The sequence below is a fragment of the Papaver somniferum genome, chromosome 10 (genome assembly GCF_003573695.1).
Source record: "Papaver somniferum cultivar HN1 chromosome 10, ASM357369v1, whole genome shotgun sequence".
Taxonomy (NCBI): Eukaryota; Viridiplantae; Streptophyta; class Magnoliopsida; order Ranunculales; family Papaveraceae; genus Papaver; species Papaver somniferum.
This window is the reverse complement of record NC_039367.1, coordinates 154,774,343-154,781,736: the sequence shown is the minus strand read 5'-3', so window position 1 is coordinate 154,781,736 and position 7,394 is coordinate 154,774,343. Positions and strand designations below refer to the sequence as shown.

The 7,394-nt window shown below is 33.8% G+C and overlaps 1 long non-coding RNA gene across 1 annotated transcript; it reads right to left on the bottom strand.

The window, feature by feature from the left end:
* Positions 1 to 607: 607 nt before the first annotated feature.
* LOC113319088 lies at positions 608 to 1,384 on the bottom strand. Its single transcript, XR_003345071.1, has 2 exons — positions 1,116 to 1,384; positions 608 to 977 (listed from the first exon to the last, which is right to left on the bottom strand). It is a non-coding gene; the product is annotated as an uncharacterized LOC113319088 (long non-coding RNA).
* Positions 1,385 to 7,394: the final 6,010 nt, after the last annotated feature.

Genomic DNA, 7,394 nt, shown 5'->3' with positions numbered 1-7,394 from the left:
TCCTATTATCCTAGAGAATTTTGTGAAATGTTGGGGTGGCCATGGCCACCCACAACTTACATGTAGCTCCGCCACTGCTAATAATGGTCATGTTAAGATGTACACGGGTATACAAGTTAATATGGACGAAATTGAGAAGTAGGAGATAATAAAGAAAAGTTTTTGTTATTTTATGCATTCATGCACAAGATAAAAGTCAATCATTATCAGGCGGATTGGTTTTGTTATCTTGTACATCCATACATAAAATAACAACCAATCAATGGCAATGCAAATTGTAAAAACTAATAAAACGTATGAGAGACAATGTTTTTTTGTATTTGAGAATGCAAATATTTATGGATTTTCAAACTTTTCTCTATGGATGCATTCTCCATTGTAAAGAGACACTATTATATTTATTGGTTTTTGCAATTATCAGCGTCAATGATTGGCTCTTGTTTTGTGCATGAATCTACGAGATAACAAAACCTGGTTAGGTTTAACCTTTGAATGATTTACAAAAATTGCAATCGTGTAAAATTGGCATCAAAAGGAGGTGTTACTCGCTGAGTCTCGGATTCGGGGGCTGCAATTGACAGGTTTTGTTTGCTCAATAGTTTGCAAGAGAGATAAAAATGGAACTCCATTGTTGTTGAGATTAAACTTTTGTAACATACCAATACATGCGTCTCGCATCAACGCATGTCTCGATACTTCAATGGACGTTCATTACAACAATCATAACAAAATTTGGGTATTCAGATTGCGTGAAATGGATACACTGGATAGAAGAGAGAACACGAGATACAAGAGAGACCATTGCTTCTGTTTTCCCAAAGAGGCTTTCCATCGTGAGCATGCTCGGAGTGTCCGGGTTCGAAACTTCCAATTTTTGTAACGTCTCGGATGTGAATGTCACGGATGCTTCTCCCCAGCTTGCACTGACGGTGGTTCTGCGTAGTGTTTTAATGCTTTTGCCTCCTCGGAAAGAACATCTACAATAAAATTTACAAAATTAAATGATCATCTGATAAGTGAAGTGAACATATCAAAAGATCCAAACACTGTAAAAGGAAAAATAAATAAATTTGAAACCTATACAAAATGCAGAAAATAAAATAAAAATTCAGTACTTATTTCTTGTGGCGAGAGTTTGGCATAGCCAAAGGTCTCAGCCATACAATAATGCCAGCAAAGTACATATGATGCTGTACACCGACGCATGCACTCAAAAAAATGTGCTTGAGCTTTGTCCGCGGAGAAGACCATCGATGCAATCAAAACCAACAGTACGACACCAAATTTATTCATGCTTGGTGCCATCTCTCTTTCTCCCACTCTCTGTTCTGTCTATCCTAGGCACTAAGTTAACTATCTCTCTATTGCCGGCAATGTATCTGATTGTTATTTGTAAGAGTTCAAATGCATGATTGTATCTTAGATTAGTTATTGGCTAATAAAAGATAATTTCAGTTGAAGGAAATTTTCAAACCAGATTTTGTCCGTAAAAATTTGGCATTTGCTTAAAAGATAATTTTCTATTGATAGAAATTTTCAAACAAAATTTTGTCCATAAAAATTGAGAATTTATTTAGGCGTAGGTGGATATATTAGAATTTGAGTGAAGTGAACGATATGTAAAGGTGATAAAAATCCAAGAATCAGGGGATTTTAATATAGTATCCTTGTTTTGAAATATGCATTAAGATTACTACTACCCTGTTTCATAAATTTTTTAGTTTAAAGTACCATTTATTTGACCGTTTTTCCAAATAACAGTTAATGGCGTCAGATGGTGTTATGTTCAAAGTGGCACCTGGTAAAATCCCCAATACAGCCGGTAGAATCATGGGTTGTTATCATTTCGTCTACTCTCCAGTCCACTCACTAAATTGGCTCGTTCCCAAGTCAGCTGCAAAAACCTGAAAACCCTTCCAAATTGATGCTATTTCCCGAACTCACATAAAAAAAAAATAAAAAAAAATAAAACCTAAACTGTAAACCACATGATGCAGAAAAAAGAATCAGTTTTGTATATATGTATGCAATTTTATAGGAATTAATCCAACCACATTAATCAAAGACGCCATAACAATTTATGCAGAAAGGAAAACCAAGAAAAAAATTCAAAAGGTGAAACTAGCCTAAGAACTCTATGTAAAATCTTAACTGTCGTAAGACTATTTGCTAAGTGTCCTAAGACTATTTGCTCTCACGTTGAACGGTGATAAAACATTCATTTTCTATTGGCTGAAATGGCCTTTTTTTAGGAAGTATCTCAGAGAAGACCTTTGAGTGAAGAACTAATGGACAACCTTGTGGATTTCAATGTGCAGTTTGGAGTTATTAAAGCCAAACCTGCAGAGTGCAAGCACATACTTAAGGGCATTGTAAGATCATAACAATATGGGTGCTTCTAAATCTGAAAAGGAGCAAGCTAAAATATTTTGGCCATGAGTCTCTTGCAATGAAGATTTTGGCAAAGGAAAGAGAACTCCTGCCAAAAAAAAAGAGAAGTACAAGGTTTGTCCTCGACTTGCTGCATGCTTTGTTAGCTTATGTTTGTAGCCCAGTGTTTGTAGTTTTTTTTTCTTATTGGGTTCTTATTTGTTCCTTCCCCACTTGTTTGGGTTTTGTCTACTTTCCCTCTTGTATGCACTTTGGCTCCTTCTCTGCATTTCTTTTTCCTTTATCAATAAGACACCACCCCTTTTTTATCAACAAAAAAAAAAAAAAAAACCCTGAATAAAAAGGAAGGTGGACAACATTTCATTGAGAGTTGTTATCTAATTGATTTCCTTACATCGTGTTTACACCAATAACTTAACTGCATGTTAGTAACACCGTCTAAGGTGGACAATACTTCCGTCGAACCACGAATTATTTTTCCAATACAAAATTTTGCTATGAAGAAAATTCTTCTGATACAAAATTTTTCTTAAAACATTCTTAACTTAATTCAATGCAAAAAGAAAACTTAATTTACGGTGTTTAGAATTTTATAGAAGTCCAAACTTAATTTGGAAGTAGAGTACCTAATATATTAGGACTCTTTTTTCCAAATTAAATATACATAAAGGAGAGAAAAAAAACCCACATATTTCACACATGTTTTCCTCAAAAATAAAAGAAAGTAAATAAATAAATTTCAGATCTTTCCTCGACTTATTTAGTGCATTCGCCCGTCGCACTAAATTAAAAATGCATTGTTATGGGAAGAGGCGAAGCTCCGCGCACACCAAATCAGAAATATAATTAAAAGAAAAAAAATATTGGGTGCATAGCATGGGCTCAATTCTAGTCGAAAGGAAAAAACAAAACAAGATCAATTTATCCTAATAGCAGTTTTGATATACACTTTACCAATAATGTTAACATCATGACGTCATCTCTTTGTCAACTGATTTTCAAGGAAAAGGTATTATCCACACAAAATTTATGTGCTTCCTTGTCTTAGGTTTAATTATTTTGGTATTGATGTGAGATTATAAAACGGATTTGTTTTCGTGCGTCGTTGCGTAAAAAACAGTTTCGTAAAATATAAACAAAAGCTAAAGTTGGTTAGCCGGTGTCATTATAACACAGTAATAAAGTCATTGGTGATTATACTAGTTACCTAAGTTCGAAACTCGCCAGCACAAAATTTTATGCCGATCAAAAAAACAGAAAGAATCTAAAGATGATTAAAAATATTGATCAAATTGTGTTTGGTAAAACATCAAGTTCGACTATTATTGTTGTACCAAACAACAAAAACATGCATATCTCTAAAAATAATTCTTTTCTAATATATTGGGTTCAAAACTAGTTTAAATGCTATAATATTAAATTTTACTGTTGATTATTATTATTATTAAAGAGTACTGACTTTTCTAAAGGTTTTTTTATTATAGATATAATTTCCAAACAAAAATCTACTTAAATACTTGCTCTTATTTTTATTATTGACAAAAAGAAAAAAACTAATCGAAATGATATATTAAAAATATATTGAAATGAAAAAAACTTACAAAAAATTAAATATATGGTTGTATACATATTAAACGGTAATTTTTGTTGTCTATAAAATAAGTTGGGACCAAAATTTTTTCTTTTAGAGATTTTAACTACTACATAGTTTTTAAAATTTTATATTCAGAATACGAAACAACTATGGTATCAAACCAAGAGTTTGATTAACGTACTAGTGTATTTACTTTGTCATAATGAAAAAATCTTTATTTATAATAAGGGACCTCAAAAACGCCACATGACGGAACTACACTCAAAGTATTATATGGTGAAGCCATGTAAGCATTACCATACATGTCATTGCCATGTCATCACCAACACACAGGCACGAGAGACGCATGAACATGAAAAAGGACAGTCGAGTAAATTTGATTGACCAAAAATCACGTTATTTAAATTTCAGGTGAAGCGACCTTTCGACTTTCCAAAAACTCGTCTATTTAATATTACCGTATCAGTAAAAACCTTTTAAGTTGAAAAGTCATTATTGACACAAACCAATGTTCTGAAATCGGTCCGGACCGGACGGTCAGCCCAATAAACCCGTGACCAAGTCACTTTTCTGGGTTGTTAGTGACCCAACAAACTTGCAGAAAACCGATTTCTTTAATGAAAACCGGTCGACCCGGGCGGGTTGACCCGTGATCCGCCGATCCAAGACGAGTTGACCCATGATCCAGTCATTGTCAACAACTAGGCTCCTTAGTTTTTTTCCAAAAGATTATCGTGAGGATGATGGGATTTGATGACAGGACCTGTTGCCCATTTCAGGAACGTCCCTAACCACTGAGCCAGCAGCCCTTTGGTGATAATAAGCGAATAGTCTTCATATAATTCTAATCACGAGAACTTTTTCCAGTGCATGGATTGGCAGCATATTCTTACTAGATAATCTTATAATTACGATTTTTTATGTGTCGAATTGTCATTTAACTTATTGGTTATTAACTTATTATAATCGATTTTTATATTTTGGATTGTTATCTAGATTAGATATATGGTTGGACAATTCTTGTGTCTTAGATATTATTTTGAAGTAAACTTTAAGACTTTAAGATCAAAATTTATTATCTACTACGCTTACAAGTTCATAGGGTCCTACATATATGTGACCCAGTGAACCGGGGTTGAACCACTGGTTGACCCAGTTGATCCTGACCCGATAATTTTTCCGGGTCGACGTCTGGGTTGGTTTTCAGAACATTGACACAAACTCTTCCTAACTCATAAGACAAAGATTTCTCCATTAGTGATAGACAAACCCCTTTGATGAATACAAAACGTGTCTATTCACATTCGCTCTTATAAAATCGACGAAAAGTCACAAACAAACTAAAATACAGTCTCAACCCCTTATATACAGTCACAATCTCTAATTAATCTGTTAGAATATCACATCGTTTCGAAAATTTTAAATACATAGACTAACCATCTCAACCACCAAAACCCAAGTCTACACTCCCAAAACCCAGAAAAATGGACAACGTATCAGGAACGACAATAAGTGATTGAAGAGGCAAGTAATTGGGGATCCAGCAACGTGAAATTTTCATCACAAAATTGGTTAAAAAGACCAAAATCAACAATTCTTGGGTCAAATGGACAGTTAGATTTTGATACTGTTTAAATGGAAAAAAATGTAAAAATAGGCAGGATGTAACCAGTTTCATCGTGCCCATTTTCAAATATTTTTTCTTATTTTTAATTTACACAGGATGTATCCAGTTTCATCCTTGCTATTTTTTAAATTTAAACTATGATGAAACCAGTTTCATCCTTACTATTTTTTTTGGCCATTTCACCCAAACTATTTTTTTGCTCGTCCATTTGAACCGTGATTTAAAAATATTTGGACAAATGACCCATTTTCCGAATTTTCATACCACTGATATTGTTTTGCGAAATAAAAAATCCATCCTAAATGTGGAGCAGACATTGGAGACTAACTATCTAAAGATATCCTGCATGAACCAAAAAAGAACACAGGAAATGAAGATCTTGAGATCCAGGATGAATAACTCGAAAACTTGATTTTATTTGAAATAAAAAAATCAATGAACCTGATCAACAGGTCTCTCAAAATATTCCCAATGCTTCCTTACGGAGAAGAAACGTGAAGAATTAGAACATGGCGAACCACAACTTATGGAGATTTGTTACGGCTTTACAATGGATTAAACACCCAACAAAGAAACGTGTTTAAGGCTGTAAAAGAGGCAGTTGAAGCCAAAAAAGGGGGAGCATTTTCGTCTTTGGAAGCAGTGGGACGGGAAAAACAAATCTATTTAATCCGTTGGGGGGTGCCATATAAAACTTACTCACTAACATCCCAATTGCACAACGCCATGCAATTATTCGAAGCATTGAGCATGAAAATGCAATCCTACCAAGGATAAAATAGTGATTCATGCCGTAAAAAAGGTGTTATATGGAGATCACTAGTGGAGGCCTACAGAAAAAAAAAAATTAGTTGAAAGTCTCAGACAAGGCTTCCATTCAAATATATATACAAAGAAAGGATCATACAGTAGTTTATTTTTTATCAACCGGTAGTTGATGAAAGTTGATGTAGGCAATCAAAAGAAGATAAATCTAAACGGAAAATGGTTCATTTGTCCAAATATTTTTAAATCACGATTCAAATGGACGAGTAAAAAATAGTTCGGGTGAAATGGCCAAAAAAACAAATAGTAGGGATGAAATTGGATACATCCTATGTAAATTAAAAATAAGAAAAAATATTTGAAAATGGGCACGATGAAACTGGTTACATCCTGCCTATTTTTACATTTTTGTCCATTTAAACAGTATCAAAATCTAACCGTCCGTTTCACTCAGGAATTGTTGATTTGGTCTTTTTAACCAAATTTGTGAAATCTAAAGTATATGAAGAAAAAACTTGCAACGAAAGTCATTACAAGGAACCAACCGCAAACAGGTTATCTTTTCTTTCATCGTAGTCGACATTGAAAATGATTTCAGACTAATAACCGTGTAGATACAAATTTTATACAATAGATAAATGTAAATTGTGACTACGAAATTATGCAGGAGAATTAACTTATGTAGCAAATTCGACTAATAGTGGCAGCCTTTACTAATAGCACAAGACTAACACTGTTTGAGATGCAGGTACGTCCGATGGATAAAAGAGGTATCATCCCGCCATCATAAAGAAACTTACAGTAATTGAAAACAAAAGTATGTATTATTAAAAGACTGTACGGGAAGAGACGACATATTTATGTAACACAATTGAAGTGCGAAATATCCAGATTCTTCGGCGTAAAGGTAGAAACTAATACAAAACTTCTTCTGCTCAATTTCCATGTTACTGCACCGTCAACATGTCTCACTAAACCCATTTCTTCACGTTAGGCACATCTCTTTGCATGAATCTT